The sequence below is a fragment of the Puntigrus tetrazona genome, chromosome 7 (assembly GCF_018831695.1).
Source record: "Puntigrus tetrazona isolate hp1 chromosome 7, ASM1883169v1, whole genome shotgun sequence".
NCBI classification, from domain to species: domain Eukaryota; kingdom Metazoa; phylum Chordata; class Actinopteri; order Cypriniformes; family Cyprinidae; genus Puntigrus; species Puntigrus tetrazona.
Window position 1 is genome coordinate 630,776 of NC_056705.1, and position 18,989 is coordinate 649,764.

The 18,989-nt window shown below is 37.8% G+C and overlaps 1 long non-coding RNA gene across 1 annotated transcript; it reads right to left on the reverse strand.

The window, feature by feature from the left end:
* Positions 1 to 10: 10 nt before the first annotated feature.
* LOC122348399 lies at positions 11 to 3,287 on the reverse strand. Its single transcript, XR_006251322.1, has 3 exons — positions 3,259 to 3,287; positions 1,953 to 2,063; positions 11 to 62 (listed from the first exon to the last, which is right to left on the reverse strand). It is a non-coding gene; the product is annotated as an uncharacterized LOC122348399 (long non-coding RNA).
* Between the last annotated feature and the right edge of the window lie 15,702 nt (positions 3,288 to 18,989).

An 18,989-nucleotide genomic window follows, 5' to 3' on the forward strand; every position in this document is an offset into this window, starting at 1 on the left:
GACGGCGCCTGAGTGTGAACCGTCACCGTGGGCTTCCAACAAGTCTCCTAATGCATCATAACCTGAGAAAAAAAAAAAAGACAAACCTAATTATTCCACTGATTAAATATCACGAGGAATTGAAAAAGCACTTGTTTTTGTTGCTGCAGACTGACTTCTAACCAGAAGCGACATGTCAAGCAACCAGCAATAAAAAGGTTCTCCATTTCTGCACTGCTGACCTTTTAAAAAAGAATTGGATATCAGTTAGACTTGACCAAACCAAATTTGTTTCCGTGTGTTGATTAAAGCAGTTTGTTAAGAAGTTAGCTGAAAGGATGAAATTTAATTTGTACAGATGGAATCAGATCAGTCCTCTGTAATGAGCAATGCTAGTTGAGGTATCAAAACTGGGTCAGTCCAACATCTCCAATATGAACCTTTGTACATTCTGCGCTTGGAGCAGGCTTAACAGTGTCACATCAACGGCGTTGCGCTTGCAATGTGGACACAAATTGTTTGTCGCTGGAAACATCGCATCGGACCTGGTTACAGGGCGTAAATGTTACAAACAGAGAGACAGGAGTGAGACTGGAAGCGTGCTGCAGTCCTGCTGATGTTTATAATGATGAGCAGCGGGGATGAGCCTCTGTGGGAATGTGCACTCTGGCATGACAAAAGACAGAGATCTGAGAGCAGAACATTAGGTCAGGACGGGAAGACCACCCTGTGAGATCTAAGAGGAAATAACACAACAGGCTTCTTAAAGTAACTGGAAATCTATAATATTTCCCCTTTTTACTTATACTACTTATGGAAGAATAATATTGCTAAATGCTACTTTTCTTAACACGTGTATCTCATGATTAATCAGTGCATGTTGTTTCAAAGAGGAAAAATGCCTTTGAAGTCTTTAAATAAAATGTAAAACTACTCAAACATTTGGCTTGTGTCAGTGGCAAGTAATTAAAATGCTCTGCTTAATTACTAAAAGTATTAAAACACAAAAAATACAAAAAGTAAATAAACTAATAGTAAAAAAAAAGAAAATACAAAGCTAAAATAAAATAAGCTATAAAATTAAGGTTTATACTAATACTATATAGAACAGTGTATATTTAATTTTTTAAACTTTTGTGAATGCAGTTTACAATTGTTGACTTTTAAACGGCTGACAGGTCTCATTAATTGAAAAGGCAACTAGTTTCAGATGGTAAAAAAAACTTCTTTTAATTCTTTTAGTAAATGAGAGCAAGAAAGCAAAAGAGTGTGTCTGCTGACACATTCCATATCTATACAGTTCTACTTCCTGCTTGTAGCAGGGTGAGAACCAAGACAAAAAAAACCACAAGTACACTCACCACATCAGATCCTTCCATCAAACCCCGGAAAGAGGCAGAAGAGAAATAGGGGTCGGGTTGGGAGCAAAAAAGGGAAAAGGTAAGAAAAAAGGGGCCAAGGAAGAAAAAGGAAGAATAGGGGGCAGACAGCAGTGAATGTACTGGTGGTGGAAATGTGTGTGCGTCTCTTCTGTGTTCAGATAGAGAGTGTGGCGACAGGCGTTAACAGATGGAGAAAAATGCCAGTCAGCACAGCCTCCACTAACACACACACACACACACACACACACGGTAGATGGATGAAGGGATGATAACAGACTGTCCACAACCACAGAGCAGTGAAGTGACAAGTGGAGGAAGAAGGAAAAAAAAGAAAAAAAAAAAAGCATGGCGATTCCCCGAAACGTTCCCAATCTCTCTCCAGAACCGAGTCAGGCAGGCGGTGCTTGCGGCCGTTTGTTTCAGCGTTCAGCGGCAAAGCTCTAAACTCATCATACAGCAAAACCAGCAGAAGAGGTTTATTTTTGGGTGAAGGTTACTTAGTTTTGCGATTTTATTAAGCACTGCCCTTGAGCTCAAACCTTCAAGATTAATAAAGCGCGGTTATTAATAATCACGTATGAAGCATTTTACCAGCTGATGGCTTCACATCACTATTGGAAGCTTTAGTCCCAAATACAGCATCAAAATCTACATTCATGGTGGGCATGGAAGCCATGGGATGAAGAGTGCTGCTTTCTAGACCTGAGTAACACACACATACAAAACAGGTAAAGATGGACAGATGTCTCACAACACATTATGCGAATTCTAACAACTTTTGCAGCTGATTTTTGGATCAGGGTGAGGAGCATAACAGTGACACAAGAAAATCAAAATGATCATTAAAAGTCAAATTACTAAACATATTGTTTGTAGTTTTTGTTTTTATAAACAGTTAAACCTGGACCATTTACATGCACACTTTTTCCTCTACAATAAAGTTTATGATAAGCAGTTTCCATCCATCTGAGGAATGCCATTAGTGGTATTTATTGACATTTCACACAAAAAAGCATTTCAGCTGAAGGTGCTGAAATGGCTTAAATTTTTGGTGGATTCCTGTATTGTTATTCCGTGATTTCTTATGAAATAACAATGTACAACAGAAATCTGTGCCTGTGGCTCTTTCTCACTACTCTGCTCATTACTCAGCAGTCTCTCTCTTTTTAGGCACCTCATCCTCCATCTGTCTAAACTGGTCGTCTTTCGCTGCTAGTAGTATGTGGGTCTCTAGAGACCCGAGTCTCTCAGCAGCCGTCTGGCTTCAGCCCTCGCGCACCTGCCCACTAACTATGCTTGCACCTCCAAGTGCATGCTGTGACCTACAAATCCTGGCATAGTTAAGAGTCTGACGGTGTGTCTACACTCTGCCTTACTGTCCTCAATTCACACTGGCCCAGCAGATGTGCTGAACTGCTGGTGTTCCTCTGACCTCAACACAGCTCCCAAACACAGCGATAATCCCTCATTGGAAAAAGCACCATCGATGCACTTGAATATCTAGAAAACATTGTTTCTAAACCAAAAACAGGATGGATGGATATGGAGAACAAACACAACTGCTGCTCGGTCAGTTCTTTGAGGGGCATCACGATGTAAAATGTTACACATAGTCAACAATCTATATACCATTATCTCCCAAACTGTAAACTCCAAGGACTGATGATGGTAGCTTTTGGAACAGGGATTACAAGCAGTAAGGAATTGAAACACAGGAATAGGGCACGCCAGTGAACAAACAGATAATTACATGAACATTTACTGCCCAAGTTAACAAAGGATTGATCTGTTATAATGATTTTCTGGGACTGAATTAAAGGTTTAGGGATCTAAAAATGGTAAAGCAATGGATGCGACATCAGTGATCAAGTGTGTGTGTGGGTGGAGTGGGTAGCACCTCCCCAGGCACTGCTGGCGGTGGAGATAATGGGAGTGCTCTGCACAGCAGAGAACGAAGGCAGGCTGGAGGTCAAACAAGTCACTGTTGAGGTTTGGCATGCTGTACAGGAGCTGAGGTTTTAGTAAAAAAAACAACAAAAAAAAAAAACATGTAAAATTGTAATATTTTAAATATTTTCATTACCACACAGATCTTGTATATTCATTTTACACTATGCAATATTTGAAAGTTTTCCATTAACAGAATCAAAAGTTCTCAAACTATATTTGATAGACTTCATTTAAGAATCACAGGCATCTGATCAGAACACTCACATTTTAAATATTTGAGGACAATAAGATTTTTTTGTATGAAGTGAATACTTTTATTCAACAATTAAATAAAAACTGATGAATCACAGCAAAGACTTGTAAACATAAAAAAAGTTTTTTTTAATTAATTCTGTTCAAAGAATAAAAAAAAATAATTTATAAATTAATCTAAATTAGATGAATAGAAATATATACATATGTAAAACATTTCTAAATACAGTTTTTATTTAAACAAAATCTTTTTTTTTTTTTTTTTTTGGATGCTATTAATAGTTGCCCAGCACTAAATAAAATAGAAAGTTTAAACTGAAAATGACTGTTTACTCGTTTTATTTTCTCCAAAAAAGACAGCATTAGTGAACAGAGTACTTTCAAAACAAGTCTTACTAGTACAAAGCGCATACTTATAATACGCTAGAACACTTGTTATAATTTTACAATGTCTGGTAGAACTAAGTGTGAAAAGCAACGTACTGTGTTTAAGTTGCTCCATCCAGGCCAGTGGCTTCCTCAACTTGAGAAGAGTGAGCAAATCCAAACAGCAGGTATCGAGTCATCCTTTTCATAGACACTGACATCCCTAGCCTCCCTCCTCTCTCACACAGTGTACAGCACAGTCTAATGCTGTTTTTCCAATCACTGCGTAATTTCTTTAAAAGGTTTGAAGGTATATGAAAAGAATCTGAAACAAACGGCTTGGTTTTTCCTCTAAAGTGATCTCCTCGTCACTTTTTCCATGCAGGCTTTCATTAACAGATACTACTGAGCCCACTGCACGGCGTGGTTACATCTTTTAAATCATTTGAGTTCTTACTTGATGGAACAAAAAAAAAAAAAAAAAAGCTTTTTCATTCTGACCAATGACATATTTGGATTATATCACAGAGCAACCCAAGTCGAAATACTCCTCAAAGCTGTTAAAGCAAGACAGATTGAAAAGATTGTCGTTCATGTACAACAATCACCTGTTATGGGAGTTGCATCATCAGCAAGGCAACTGCCACAATACCATGAATTCATAATGCCAACAGGGTTTAAAATCCAGAAAACACTAACAGTTCTCAAATACAAGTAGTTCTACCAGACATTTATTAAATTATTATTAATTTATTTATTTTTATTAATTTAATTAACATTGTGCTTTGTAATATTGTAGAGCATTTATTTATTTATTAATATATAAATAAATAAATGTGGCAATCAATGAAGAAAATGTAACTTTTGTAAGTTTGTATTATGAATGTCACAAAGTCACTAAAGGCGGGACACATAAGCCAGGCTTCAAAGAACTAGCGTGATGAAAGCAGGCGGTGTTGTTGCACTCACTTCGGCTGTGTCGGATCAGAAGCTCTTCGATCACACCGCGAACTGCAACCTGACGGCTAACTAACGTAATGCTTGTTCTGACATACTGCGAGAAGACTAACTGTCCATATCAGCAGCGCTATTGATGGCGTGCATTGTCATTTAAATGGAAAAGCCAAAACAAAGACATACTAGATAAACAGAGATATACAAATGTATAAGCACACCAAGCTCACCATCAGCCCAATATTAGCCAATGGTTCACCGTCAGCTTGGTATCTCCCAGCTTTAAATTACAATTCTGTCAAATTTAAAAAATTTGATGCCAGGTTTAAAGATTTTGAAATCTCACACATTTGAATACCAAGCTATGCATTACCTGTACTGTACATAAGGGCAATATAGGCAACAATTGTCAACCAGTAGTGATTGTGAACTCTATGACACACATGACATTGAGTGTGGGAGTATTTAACAGTTATTTCTGACACTTTATAGGCCTTGAGCAGTTCATACCTCTTCTGTCAAAATGGCTGTATTTGAAAGTATCCTTGTAAACAGTAATTTAAGCCTTAAGTGAAAGCAAACAGCTTAGAAAAGAACATGTAGATTGGATCGGGCAGCTCTTAAGTGACAACTAAATAACTTTGTAACATTAGAAAAAAAAATTATTTACAGTTTAGGATATGCGGTTTTTATACTTTGGTTTTACTTTATACAATGTGCGGTAGCATTTTCTTATATGTTTGTTCTAATACTTTTTCTTGTTATTTATGTTTACTTGTCTTTACTGGGCCTTTTTTTTCAATAAATATGTACTGGTCATGTACAGCACATTGGTGACCTGTTTGTCGGGTGGGCTTGTGGTGCAGACAGGTCCATGCCCGCCGTGTGGTTGTTGGCTACCCACGAACTGTGTGCTGGGAGGCAGAGGATGCCATGCCGATCTCCTTCAGGCATGATTCTATGCAATCTAAACACAGGAAGCATTCAGAGAACATGAAGAATGTAAAGAACTGGGCTGCTCAGATCATTCCACCTGCGATGGTCACTGTAGAGACTATTTCCTTTAGCTGAGCTCTGTGGCTCGGACAATTACAGCCGCTCAGGCAGCTGAAGTGCCAGTCGCTACAGCTCAGATCTACTGTCTGTGTGTATGTACTGTAGAAGAGATGGCTGAAGTCGAGATCATCTCCCAGGTCACACTTCATGGACCATTAGCATCAGTTAAAAACATCAACTTCTTGAGCAGCCTACACCAACCACATGAAGGCAAGAGTCAATAAATCGTCAGCATGTAGAATTCTTCAAGCTAACCAACTCACTGGAATTTCTTCATGACATCAGACCAGCAAAACCTGAAGTCAGTATGGCTATTAGGTTTTTGACCAATACTGTGTAATGTTTTCTTTTACATGTGAGCAGCTAAGTGATCGTGACATTGGTCACAGCTAAACTACTCCACACAACTGTATATACGAGCAAGTCACTTAGAACATGTGTGTGTTAACCATCTACAACTTGTAAAAAAGCAGTTAAATCAATTGTCATCCAACAAAAGAAAGCTAAGAGAGCTACCTGGATTTATGCCAAAATAAATACTTGACAAATTAACATCTAAAAACGAATCAAGATGGGCATAAATTCTAGTAATTTCATTTTACATTGCACTGTAAGTTATATTATTTTCTCCTTTGCAATAAAATATTACAAGAAGTAAAATTACTTTTTATATATTTGTTTTATTATTGTATTTAGCAGTATGTGTAAAGATAAAGAAAATTGTTAGCATAATAACAAGAACAATACCTATTGTGTGTCATTTTTATGTGATATAATTATTATATTAAATGTGTTAATAATAATAATTATTATTATTATTATAATTATTACTACTATTGCTATTATTATTACTATTGCTATTATTGTCATCATACTGATAGATAAGAAAACATTTTGGCCAAATAAAACCTTCAGCCTATAAAACCTAAAACCTTTTTATTTTTTAAATCACATTTTAGATTAGTCCTTTTTTTCATAAACCGCGTGGCAGTAGATTGAAAGAGAGAGGAAGTAAGTTGCGACATGCATGAGGTTTTATGCTGTTGCGACAACATGAAAATGGGAAAAGAAAACACAGAAAAGAGAAAGTAGCTCTCTAAAAAACACTGTGGAGGATGAGAGCAATGACAAAAAAAAAGACCAGTTCAATTTAACACAAACATCAAACAGGGACTGTGTAAATGCTTTTGATGCTGGACTTTGAAATTGCTTTGAATGTTTAGTTGATTCAGATATGGGCCATGGTGCATCAGGGGATAAATTCCTGCCCAGTGACCTTCCTGTCATTCAGTTAATTTTTGCGTGCGTGTCCCTCAAAGTATGACAGTACTCTCCTGATGGGACAGGGGTTGATTAAACCCCTCTGACCACTTGCACTGCGGAGCTAATGATTGAAGGTACAAAGGGGCGTACTGTGTAAACACATACACCTCATGTATCGAACAAAATGTTCCCAGAACAGCAACTAATTCTGCCAAATCAAGTTGACCTAAACCAAGTCTTTACAGTATATACTCTTTGTTCTCTACACAGAACAGCTATCACTTCCTGTCCTGGTGGAACATGTTCATTCACAGGACGGCAGGGGGATAGACTGTAACCCACCTTGAGAGCTTGCAGACGGGCTGTCCTCCTCCAGGGCCTGTTGTTTCTCCTTCTCGTCCATCTGCTGGATGAAGGAGAAGGTGCTCTCGTGTTAGTGAGGAAGACACCGCGTTGGACAGAGTGTTGGCTCTGAAGAGAAAAACACAGATATGCACAAGTAAGATTTCGGTCAGTTCTTTATTTAGGATCTGATTAATTTAACATTCTCTGCACAAGCCAAAAAAACTCATATCTTACAGTATGTGGCTATGTATAAATCTCTGGCTAATGGTTTGTTGATGCTGTATCCAAGAACGTCAACATATGGCTTGTGAGTAAAGTGTATTAGGAATGATTCATCCAAAAAAAATTGTAGGTATCTTGAATTCAATCAGAGTTTGAAAAAAGTTTGTCTAGACCCTTCCAAGCTTTTGAAAAGGGTTTTAAATGGTGATAACCGTTACACTTCAAATTCAAATTTTATTTGTCACATACACATACATACATGATGCGATATGCACAGTAAATGCTTTTACAACCATCCAGCGTCTAATAACTTAAGGAAAAGAAAAAGAAAGAAGAAAAAGTGCAGGCATTTATAAATAAGAGATAAAAGTGGAAATAGGTGACAACTTTTTTGAAATATAAAAGAGTATATGAAAACAAAGTATATAGAAAAGTGTAAATATATAAAAGAAGTGAAATAAGTAATGTGAGTATTAATAATAAAGCGTTCTTCAGATGGCTCGGTGAATGCGTCCTCCTGTGCATTTGTACAATAAATATGCATATTTCAGTCAATGAGAACTTTCTCCTCATCTGCCAGGTGATAAGAAAACCGAGTAGTCGATTGGATGTCATCCTTTTATGCACCTCTGAAATGTAGTTTAAAGAAACTATGTTTCCTTACTTGCTCGAGAAAATCATTCTCCTCTTGGCTTATATCTGAATCCTCCTACATCTTTACAAATCTTTGGTTTGTGCTTTTAATTCTATTCTGGCGTTTTGTTTTGTTCTCTCTACCATCATCACTATACATGTGGCGCATACGATCTTCCGTCATGTAAGAAATTGTAAGAGAAAAGCAACAGAAAGTGAGAAAAAAAAAATGCTTGTTAGGTTTTTGAATTATTTATTGTAAATGTTTCTCCTTGAATACACTTCGTTATTCCAAAGTGCTGGGTCTATCACTCGTTTAAGCCCATTCAAAGGCTGGAGGGTCTGGACAATTTGCTATAACTCTGATTAGAAAGAAAGTCACATACACCTAGGATGCTTCAGGTGATTAAAAGACAGGATCTGTTTCATTTCTGGGGAAAATACAGCATATACAAGAACTTGCACTTGATTTTTTTGTCTCATCTTCAAAGCTAGCTATGAACTGAAATTTACACGGGTCCAAGAAGTCGAAGACAAATTAGAAATGCAAGGATTCTTGCCTTGTATATTTTCCCAGAAGCTGATCCCTGTCTTTAATCACAACCATCTATGTATGTATTCTTCTAATCAGAGATTATAACTATGTCGAACCTCTTCCTAGTGAGTTCATGGTGAATGTTGGTCCCTTTGAAGCTTCTTGTGATATCGATATGAAGAAGCATTTGCCCAATAAGTATTCGGAAGCCGGCACTGCTCACTTTCTTACCATACGCGTGACAGGCGTATCGCGTCACATGTAGTGATGGTGTGGCTGCGCCGTAATTAAGCTGAAACGGAATGTGGGAAGAATTCGGGTAAGCCAGAGAATAATTTTCTTTGCTTTAAATGAAACATGGTTTCCTTTTAACCATTTCCCAGAAGGTAAACAACGATACGCTCCATCACGGACACCCCGTTTTCGACGAGCGTGAAGGATACTCATTACGCTCTGAGAAATATGCATATTGTGCAAATACACGAGGCGTCCTCGATTATATCAAAACATTTGTTGCTTCACTGTCACTATTCTTTATATATTACACTTCTTCTTTGCTATAATTTTGTTTTCTTGCTATGCTCTTATGTATTTCTTAAGAGACTCAGCACATCTTGATATAATGCTGCCCTATTCTTTCTTTTTTCTTTTTCCTTTTGGATGATGTTAACTGCATATTTTTAATATATCTGTCATGTATATGTGTATTCAAATAAGTAATTTGAAGATATGTAACTGTTCAAACACTTTTCAGCTTTGAACAAACTCTAACCACCAATTACAGATGAGCTATTCCTTTAACAGCACTTTTACTAAGCCGCCTGTTGACTGGATTTATGATCATCAACAAACAACCACGCTACTGTAGATATGATTTTATACAATCTTAGTGGCTGAATCATACAATATATCATATTTTTCTGTAAGTAGCTACTACGCTCCTGATCACGTCATCCCGGCGGAATGAACGAAAGGAAACAAGAACTGGAAAAGAACAACAAATCTGGGTGGACCCACAATCTATCTGCCGTCTAGTGAATGTTCTGGTAATGAACGAAAATATTAACTTATTCTGTGAAAACAAGAAATATATAAAGAACAGTTTCTCAGCTTGTTGGCGAGTGCTGCTGTTCTGAGAATGCATAAGAAGGTGTAATGTGTGTTTGTCGCCATATACCGCTCGTCATTAGCCGCGGCAATGTGAATATCTGTCTATAGAATGCTGTCATGCTGGTTTACGCACAAGTGAACGGCAGGAAGACCGCAGTAATTTCATGATACCGCCAGCACCTGTCCTGAATCGTTCAACGTCCCATCTGTATTCTCCTCACGCTATCACTGTTTTCTTTCTTCCCCATTTATGACCCCATGTAAACTTAAGCTTTGGCCTACTTCTTCCATGCGTGCAGCATTTGAGAAAAGAACTGTCAAAAAATGATTTAAAAAATAGCTTTGATTATAGAGCTGAAAAATTTTATTTATTAGCATGTTTTCATCTATCAGCTATGATGTTTAATAATAACTAATAATAATAGCAATAATAATATAATATAATAATAATAATAATTATTATTATTAACACATTTAATATAATATATCTTTTTACACTGTATGCTCTTAATATTACCTTGTCTTCCCATATACTATAATAGCTAATATAAAACAATTTTACTCTTGTAATATTTTATTGCAGAAAAACTAATATAACTTTACAGTCTAGTAAGTGGTATGCCCATCTTTATTCGTTTTGGAAATGACAATTTGTCAAAGTATTGTGTATATCACGAGTACTCTGCTGCTGTTGATGACAGTATTTAACTGCTTTCTGGACTGAGAAGATAATTGCTACCATGTTCGTGACTTAAGCTCGGAAGCGAATAACAGTGAATGATGAGCTGTGACCAATAATCGCGGATCATTTCACATCAAAGAAAAGCATTACGTATTGGTCAAAGCAACTATGCTGACTTTGGATTTGATGCTGTGGATGACGCTTCCCGGCGCAACTTCGACGACGTGACGTGATTATGAAACTGCTCACTGAGTGATACTGGTCTGTCCCGAAGTGGCGACACAGGCATTCAGCCGCTCTTCTACGGCTACATACACAGGCTACAGCAACGACTGGCTGCCCGAAAACTGTAATGTCATTTCACAAGCAACTAAAAATATTTCCAATGACTTCTCGCGGAGCGAAATGATACCAGTCTGCATTCTTCTGTTCTCTCTCGAACTGTTTTTCTTCCTGTGTTTTGCTGTTGTATAGAACCAGCGTCTGGCGTCGACATGCAGGCTGGTGTGTAACAACCACACTCTGCATTCGATGCAAACATACAAGCCCACTCATTGAAACAGGTCACTAATATATTAGCTGTACATGACCACTAAGTACACTATTTTTATTGGCAGTAGTAACCTTAAGAATAAGAAAAACAAACATATATACTCATTACGACAAGTAAAACAGAATAAAACACGCTTATCCTAAACTGTAATGTTTTTTCTTGCTGTTACAAGATTGACTACAGCCTGTCACTGCTTTGCCCAGATGTTCTTTCTAGCTTGCTTTAAGCAGGCAAATTACTGTTTACGAGATACTTTTCAAATACAACAATTTATTTGAAAGTGTGTGTTGTGTTCCATTCTCATCAAGCTAACAATTATACTCCCACACTCAATGTCATGTGTGTCATAAAGTTCACAATGCTACTGGTGTTAACTATTGGCAGGTATGCGCAACCTCGTTCCGTAATGTGGTATTCCAAAAATATTTAAACCTGGCATTAAATATAATTTGTGATATATTATAAGCACGGGAACTTTACCAACTGACGATGAACCATTGTTGGAGCTGATGCTTATTTGACACATCTCTGTTTATCTAGTATGTCTTGTTTTATTTCCGACTAACGATAAATACCGCTATCATGGTTGGACGTCTTCTGCGTGCGAGCGGCAGCACATGTTAGTTGCTTGCGTCGACGCTACGGTCTGCGATGATGGCATCTGATCACATTTTAAGATGTTTATTACGTCTGCTGCATCGCAGCTGTTCTTTGGTAAACGATGTGTCGACGCGGCGACATTCATAATACAAGCTACAAAGACTATTCTCTTTATTGAGCTTGCCACATTTATTTGACATAGCATTAATAAATAAAATAAATATCTACAACAATACTGAAGTTAATAATGTTGAGTAATTAATAAAAATAAACAAATTAATGACTATTTTAACAAGTAATAACAATTAAATACTTTCATTGAAGTGTTTCTAAGCCTGTTGGCATTATAAATCTCGTAATTATTTATTAACGATTGCCTTTAACGATGATACGCTCCATATTTAGTGATGTTGTAGTGGACAATCTTTCAATCTGTGCTGAGTATTTCTCGACTCGGGTTTGCTCATGACTGTCCAAGCTGTAATCATTGATCAGAGAATGAAGCTTTTTTTGTTCGTTAAGAAACTCAAATATTTAAGATATGGCTTAACTCTGCGTGAACTCAATGGCCTCTTGATATGCGGCCTGCATGAAAAAATGACAGATCGCAGAGGAAAAAACAAGCGGTTGTTCGGAACCTTTCATACCTTTCAAATGCTGAAACGCGCAGCGACTGTTTTATTCTTACACTACATTATTGAAGGAGAAGTGTGTCTGGCCGACCTGCTGTTTGAATTTGCTCACTTTTCTCAAGTTGAGAAGCTACTTTATTGTTTGGCAAACACGATATGTTGCTTTTCACACTACCGAACATTGGTGCAACGAAATTCTGTATAACTGTATATAGTATGCGTTTTGTACTAATAGAACTGTTTTGAAAAGTACTCTGTTCAATACTTTATCTTTGAGAAAATAAGCATTGTAAACGTCATTTCGTTTAAACTTTTCTATTTTGACAGTGCTGAGCAACTTATTAATAGCATCCAAAAAAGATTTTGTTTAAACTGTATTTGGAAGCATTTTACATATGTATATATTTATTCATCTAATTTAGGTGGTACATATTTTTATTCTTTTGAACAGACCAGTAAAAAAACTTTTATGTTTACAAAGTAACTCTTTAATAATCAGTTTTATTATTGTTGAATAAAAATATTCATACAAAAAATGTATTCTCAAATGACCCAAAATGAATATTACGATCGAATGCGCTAATGAAATAGTCTATCAACATTCTGTTAATGAGAAGCTTTCAAAATGACTGCATGGTGTAAAATGAGCTATGCAAGACTCGTGATGACTGTATGTTAAAGCTATTTGTTTTACATGTTTTTTTGTTGTTTTTACTAGCTTCTGTTTCTCTGGCGCAGCATGCTTGAAGCAACGGTAACTGTTTGACCTCCCACGCTAGTTCCCTGCTGTTGAAGCACTCCTATCTGCATGCGCATTACAGAGAAATCAGACACCACACACATAAAATACTGATAAATCCATTGCTTACCATTTTGAATCTAAACCTTCAATTCGGTCCCGAAAAATCATTATGGGCTCGTGATAACACGATAAATGTTCATATGATATGTTTGTTCACTGGCAAGTTCATTCCTGTGTTTCAATTCACTTACTGCTAATCCTGTCCCCAAGCCATCTTGAAGTTACAGTTGCTATAATTGTTGGACATGATGCTGGCACGACTGGTGTTCCTCAAAAACTGACGACGCTGGTGTGTTTGTTGCTATATCCGCTCCATCCCTGTTTGATTTTAAACTAAAATATTCGAAGATAATGACCCGATGCAGGCTGCTTTTCATGAAGATGTGTGTTTGAGGATCGACACTAATGATTCAGCATCTGCTGAGCCAACAATGAACACAGAAGTACGAGTATGTTTACTATGAGCTTTCTTAACTATGCCAAATTTAGTCACATGCACTTGGTAGCTTTGGCAGTAGTCAGCGTTTCAGTCTAGGGCTTACATACTAACAGCGCGAAAACACCAGTGGGCAGATGGAGGATAGTATGACTGCGGTAACTGTTGAAGTATGTGACCACGAGCACGAATTTAAGCGGCTGCGTGTTGTTTTCATGAAATCGCGAATAACAACAGGGCTCCGCAAGCCATTCGGCTCAGCTTCGAAAATGCTTTTTGAAGTGTCCTTAAACCGCAATTGTATGCTCCCGAATGGATGAAGCTGTTATCATAAACTTTGACAATGAACATTGCGTATGGGTCGGGTTAACTGTTTATAAACAACTACAAACAACGTTTATTATTTGATCTTAAATGATCATTTTATTTTCTGTCACTGTTAACAACAATTCTGATCAAATCGGCACAAAAATATGAACAGTGGCTGTTTCATCTTTACCTGTTTATATGTTACTCGAGTCTGAAAGCAGCACTCTTTCATCATGGCTTTCAGCGCCCCACCATGAAATGTAAATTTTGATAACTGTGACTGAGACAATGTTGAAAGCCATCGGCTGTTAAATCTTTCATGCGTGGTGTCTTATTATGCAGAGGTTTGACTTCTTTAACGACAAGGTAGCAGCAACTGCGAACTATGGCCTTTCTGCCCAAGCAAACATAACAACAGCTGGTTTTTGCACGGCAGGCAGACGCTGTGGCGACTCTTTTACCGATTGGGCATTCTTTGAGGAGGCTTTCCTTCTTCTCCGCTTGCTTCTGCTGTGATTGTGTCCCTACTGGTATTGACTGTGTGTGTGTTGAGTGAGGCACAGGTGCTTCTCATCTGTGCCTAGCCACACTCCTATCTACGACTATTTCTTCTTTCCTGAGGTTGACGTATTTGGTCTGATATTGACAATGGTTTTGATATTGGCCTCACTGTTCTAGTGGCTGAAATATGGGCTGATCGGCAGACACTCTTTGCTTTCTTCACTCTCATTTACTAAAAGAATTAAAAGGAAGTTTTTACCGTCTGGCAAACTAGTTGCCTTTTCAGTGTGAACATAATCGTGTTATCAACAATTGAAACAAAGTTTAAAATTAGTATGTACTAAAACCTTTAATTTTATAAACTTATTTTGCACGGCTTTTATTATTTTTATTGGTTGTTGCACGCTATTTTAATGTTTTAATACTTTTAGTGGTAAGCGAAACACTGCTGCGACAAGCTTAAATGATTTTATTTTTGACTAAAGAACTTCGAAAACATTTTCTCTTTGGCAACGTACGGACTGCGTGTTAGAAGCCAGCATTGCTGTGTATGAAAGCAAAAAGGAAGTGATTTCCGGTGCAAACGCATTGTGTTGGCCCTCTTGCGAAGTGTCCTGACTATGTTCTATGGAGTCTTTATCGATAACCTCTGAGGACTGCAACTGCGCTCCTCCTGTGCTCTGTAACCGTCTTTGATTTCAGCGTTTCGTATTGTGTCGCGATGTAGCGACGACTATTTGATGTGGTACTGTTGTCGTTCGGACTGGCTGCAGGTTCGCTATTGAATCTTGGACGACAGTTTTAACTACCTCAGCTGAGTTGATCTGATCTGTACAAGTAAATTTTTCGCTAACTGCTGGCTCATGACAACACCGCGGCTAAATTGGTCAAGTAACTTTAATTCTTTAAAAAGATAACAATGCACTGATTTGCTTGACATGTGGCTTCTGGTGGCTCGTCTGCTGGCTGCTGAAGATAACTCACTGCGTGATATTTGTCGGTGGAAGCAATTGGGTTTCTGTCTTTTTTCTCGGTGCGAAGGCTTGTTAACGCCCGCGATGACATTCGGCGATATAACATCACGAGCGACACAGATTTACTCTGGCGACACCGCAGGCAGCGATCACTTTCTGATGACTGGCTTTTCTGTTACTGATAAGACACTGAAACGCGTTTGTCTTGCTCTACGGTGCGGGGGTCGGCAACCTGCTGATTGCTTGCATGAATTGGGCCGGACGAATGGTAAACGGCAGAAGAAAATAATTTTCTGTTGCCTCCGTGCTGTAATCTTCCGGTATGCGCTTGATATGAACTTAATTTAACTGATGCGTTTCAAATTTGAAAATTTACCAGTGATTGTTTGTTATCTGCGTCATTTCAGGCCCAGCTGGTTTATGGCTGTTTGGGTGATATGGACTCAACCTGGAAGCTGACGTGGCAGTCCAGGCTGCACCTGCCTGAGTACTAACTTTGCCATGCCACCTGCAACCACGTACCACGGTATTTTACACACATCATTGGCTGTTGCTCTTCACTGGGCATGTGTCTTCTGCAAACACCGCTTACCATGTATGCGCTAATTTTTTTTTTTTTGAGCACTAACTTGAAGGCAGTTGACACGTCATAATCTCGCAAACACCTTCTGTTGTAATATCTTCATTCTCCGTCGTCGTAAATTTGACATTCTATAAACCACAATTATAACACCTGACTAAATATACTTGAACCTTTTACAGTCAACTGGTGAAGCTGCATTTATTTGATGAGCTGCAAAACTGCTCTGCACGATCTGGTTCACAGCCTGCTAGGTCTTCAGTGATATAATCAATCAGAAGCTGACAACTTTCAACTTTAACTGACTGGTTTACATGTAAATATTCTGTTATTTTGTTGCTGTTTTTATTCAATGCATTTTTTTGGTTCGATTTCGAAACTCTTTATTGATGAAGAACACTTGCACTGTCATCTTGGTCAGAGCATTGCATTACTGAATAAAAGCTGCATTTGTTTTTACTGACCCCAGCTTGCCTAGTGTAGTGCTATTCTAACATTACTGTTTTGACTCATTAATGATGATTTACTAGCACCCTGTGGACACAGCAGCTGCACTGAACCTTTCTTAATATTGTGATGCTGCACCTAGACTCTTTTACTATACCTTAACAACTGGTGCCCAGTGCTTATTACTAACAGTAATGAACAGTCATCCTGTAAAAATAAACAGCTTTTAAGCTATGTCGGAAACTTTGGCTTGTTTGAATAACGTGCATTATCATTGCTTTAACTATACTACGAACATTCTTGAAATATGTAAACATTCTCGTGCGCTCAACATATTTCGTACACAAACAGGCCTGGTCGGTTTGCACTAAATATCAGTTTCTGTCTCATTCGGGAAAGATTCTTGCAGAACATCAACGGCTTCAGAAAAAAGGTAATGTGATATTTCTTGTTCTCAGCGATGTTTTCTTCTCGACCGAGCGAGCGTGAGTGTTGCGAACAGGGGACTGTTTATGTGTTTATGACACTGTCTGCCGGAGCGTCATGTTCTCTGAGCCTGCGGACGAGGCTTTGAGTGCTGTGAATCTTCTTCTCTTCTGTCTTCTCTCCAACTTTCTGTGATCACTTTTCGCCTGTATTGTCTGACATGCTCCATCTGCTGTATGTTGCAATCTTTCTCTTCCTCTGTGGAATGTTCATACTGGTGTGTCAGTACCTCTGCAGTTCTATTGACACGGTATGATTCAGAAAGAATCATTATAACACATTGACTATCTCTTGCATTTCTTTCACTTTCGCCACCTGTGGCTCTTGTTCTATCTCACCTGACTGAACTGTCGACCTTTTTAGTAAATTCATATTGAGCTCTGGAAAAAATGAACTTTGATTCTTTTTATTGTCTAAATAAGGTAAATAAAAATAAGGCTGCAGTGAGCTCTCTACCGACCTAAGGCTAATATTTTGTACGGCTATTTTACAGGCACTACAGTGTAATTGAAAATCAAGTTAAGAAAATATTAATACAATTACAAGCCATTCTTACACAATAATAACTGTAATATTGATATAATTAACTAATGTATATATTTGGTATTGTGTGTGACATTATTGATGTGATGATATTGTATGTCTATATGTATTTACTGTTTATGTGTACATGTATGCTCACATATGCACAACATTATATACATTAATATATATTAATATTATAACATAACCTGTATTAGTTATATATAAGTACATAATGCATTGTGTATATTCTTTTAGAGTTGACTTTTATTCCACCACACTGATTTCATGTATACTTGAACTATTGCTGTGGTTTGTGTTTCTGCTGTTTCAGGGCGAAGACACAAGCAACCTGCACTGTGTGGAGGGCTTCTTTATTCTACTCTGTGTGAAAAATTTGTGTAACTGCTCTCTTTCAAAACTTTCCTTCTGGCTGCAGAGAATGTCATGTGTTATTTTGTGTTCATATGGCGTATCTCCTTTTCTGCTGGCATTGATGTATTTCTCTTTGCACAACTTTTACAACGACTGTGTAAATAATGGCGTTTGGCTGCTGCGTAACCTACATGACAATTATAATGCATAACCGATGTACTATGTTAAATAAGATTAAATCAAGGCCCAACTTTTAGTACTCGAAAATATTGTTTAGAAAACCAGGCTCTTACCGTTCAAATGTTGATCGGCCAATTTGTTGACACATGGTTGTAAAAAACTGCGCGATTTGTTTTTGAAAGCAGCTATATTATGTAACAATGAGCAAAAACTATTACAACATATTTTCGAAATGTTGAACTGACTAACAACTAGTCTTTACGCTTTCAGCGTTTCACTTCACTCACAACCTCCATGGCTCAAGCGTTTATGTGTTAACGATTCCAAGGACCAACGATCGGTTAAATAATGATGCGAGCATTCAATATAACAAAGCAGTCGATGTTTCTGACTATCATTGACACGAGCAAGCCAATTAACGCACACTTTGCTAGAGATCACTGGCCTATTGTTTTGCTGATCCAAATGCAGTGTTGCATGTGTTAATGAACACCAACCATGCAAATGACGGCTCGTAACAAGAAGTAACAAGCTGCTAAATGAGCCGGTATATTCAGCGGCATAAGCTGTTGTATTTGTCGGTAGTATATTAATCGACCGTCGTAAGCATTGTCATTCGATCACATGATATTTGACTGCAACCACTTTAAACTCTATGACAACCTCAGTCGCTGCAATATTATGAAATGGTATTATTAATGACGCGTGGCTGCATGGTATGTGGAGAATGATAAATGGACAAAAAGTAACGCTATTGTCTGTGAGTTTAGGTCCTCTCGCTGGTTTAGCTCAGAGGAGTTCCAGCTAATGACAGCAACCCTTGGCTAACAAAACTCAGAGCCCCGATGCACACACATGCACAT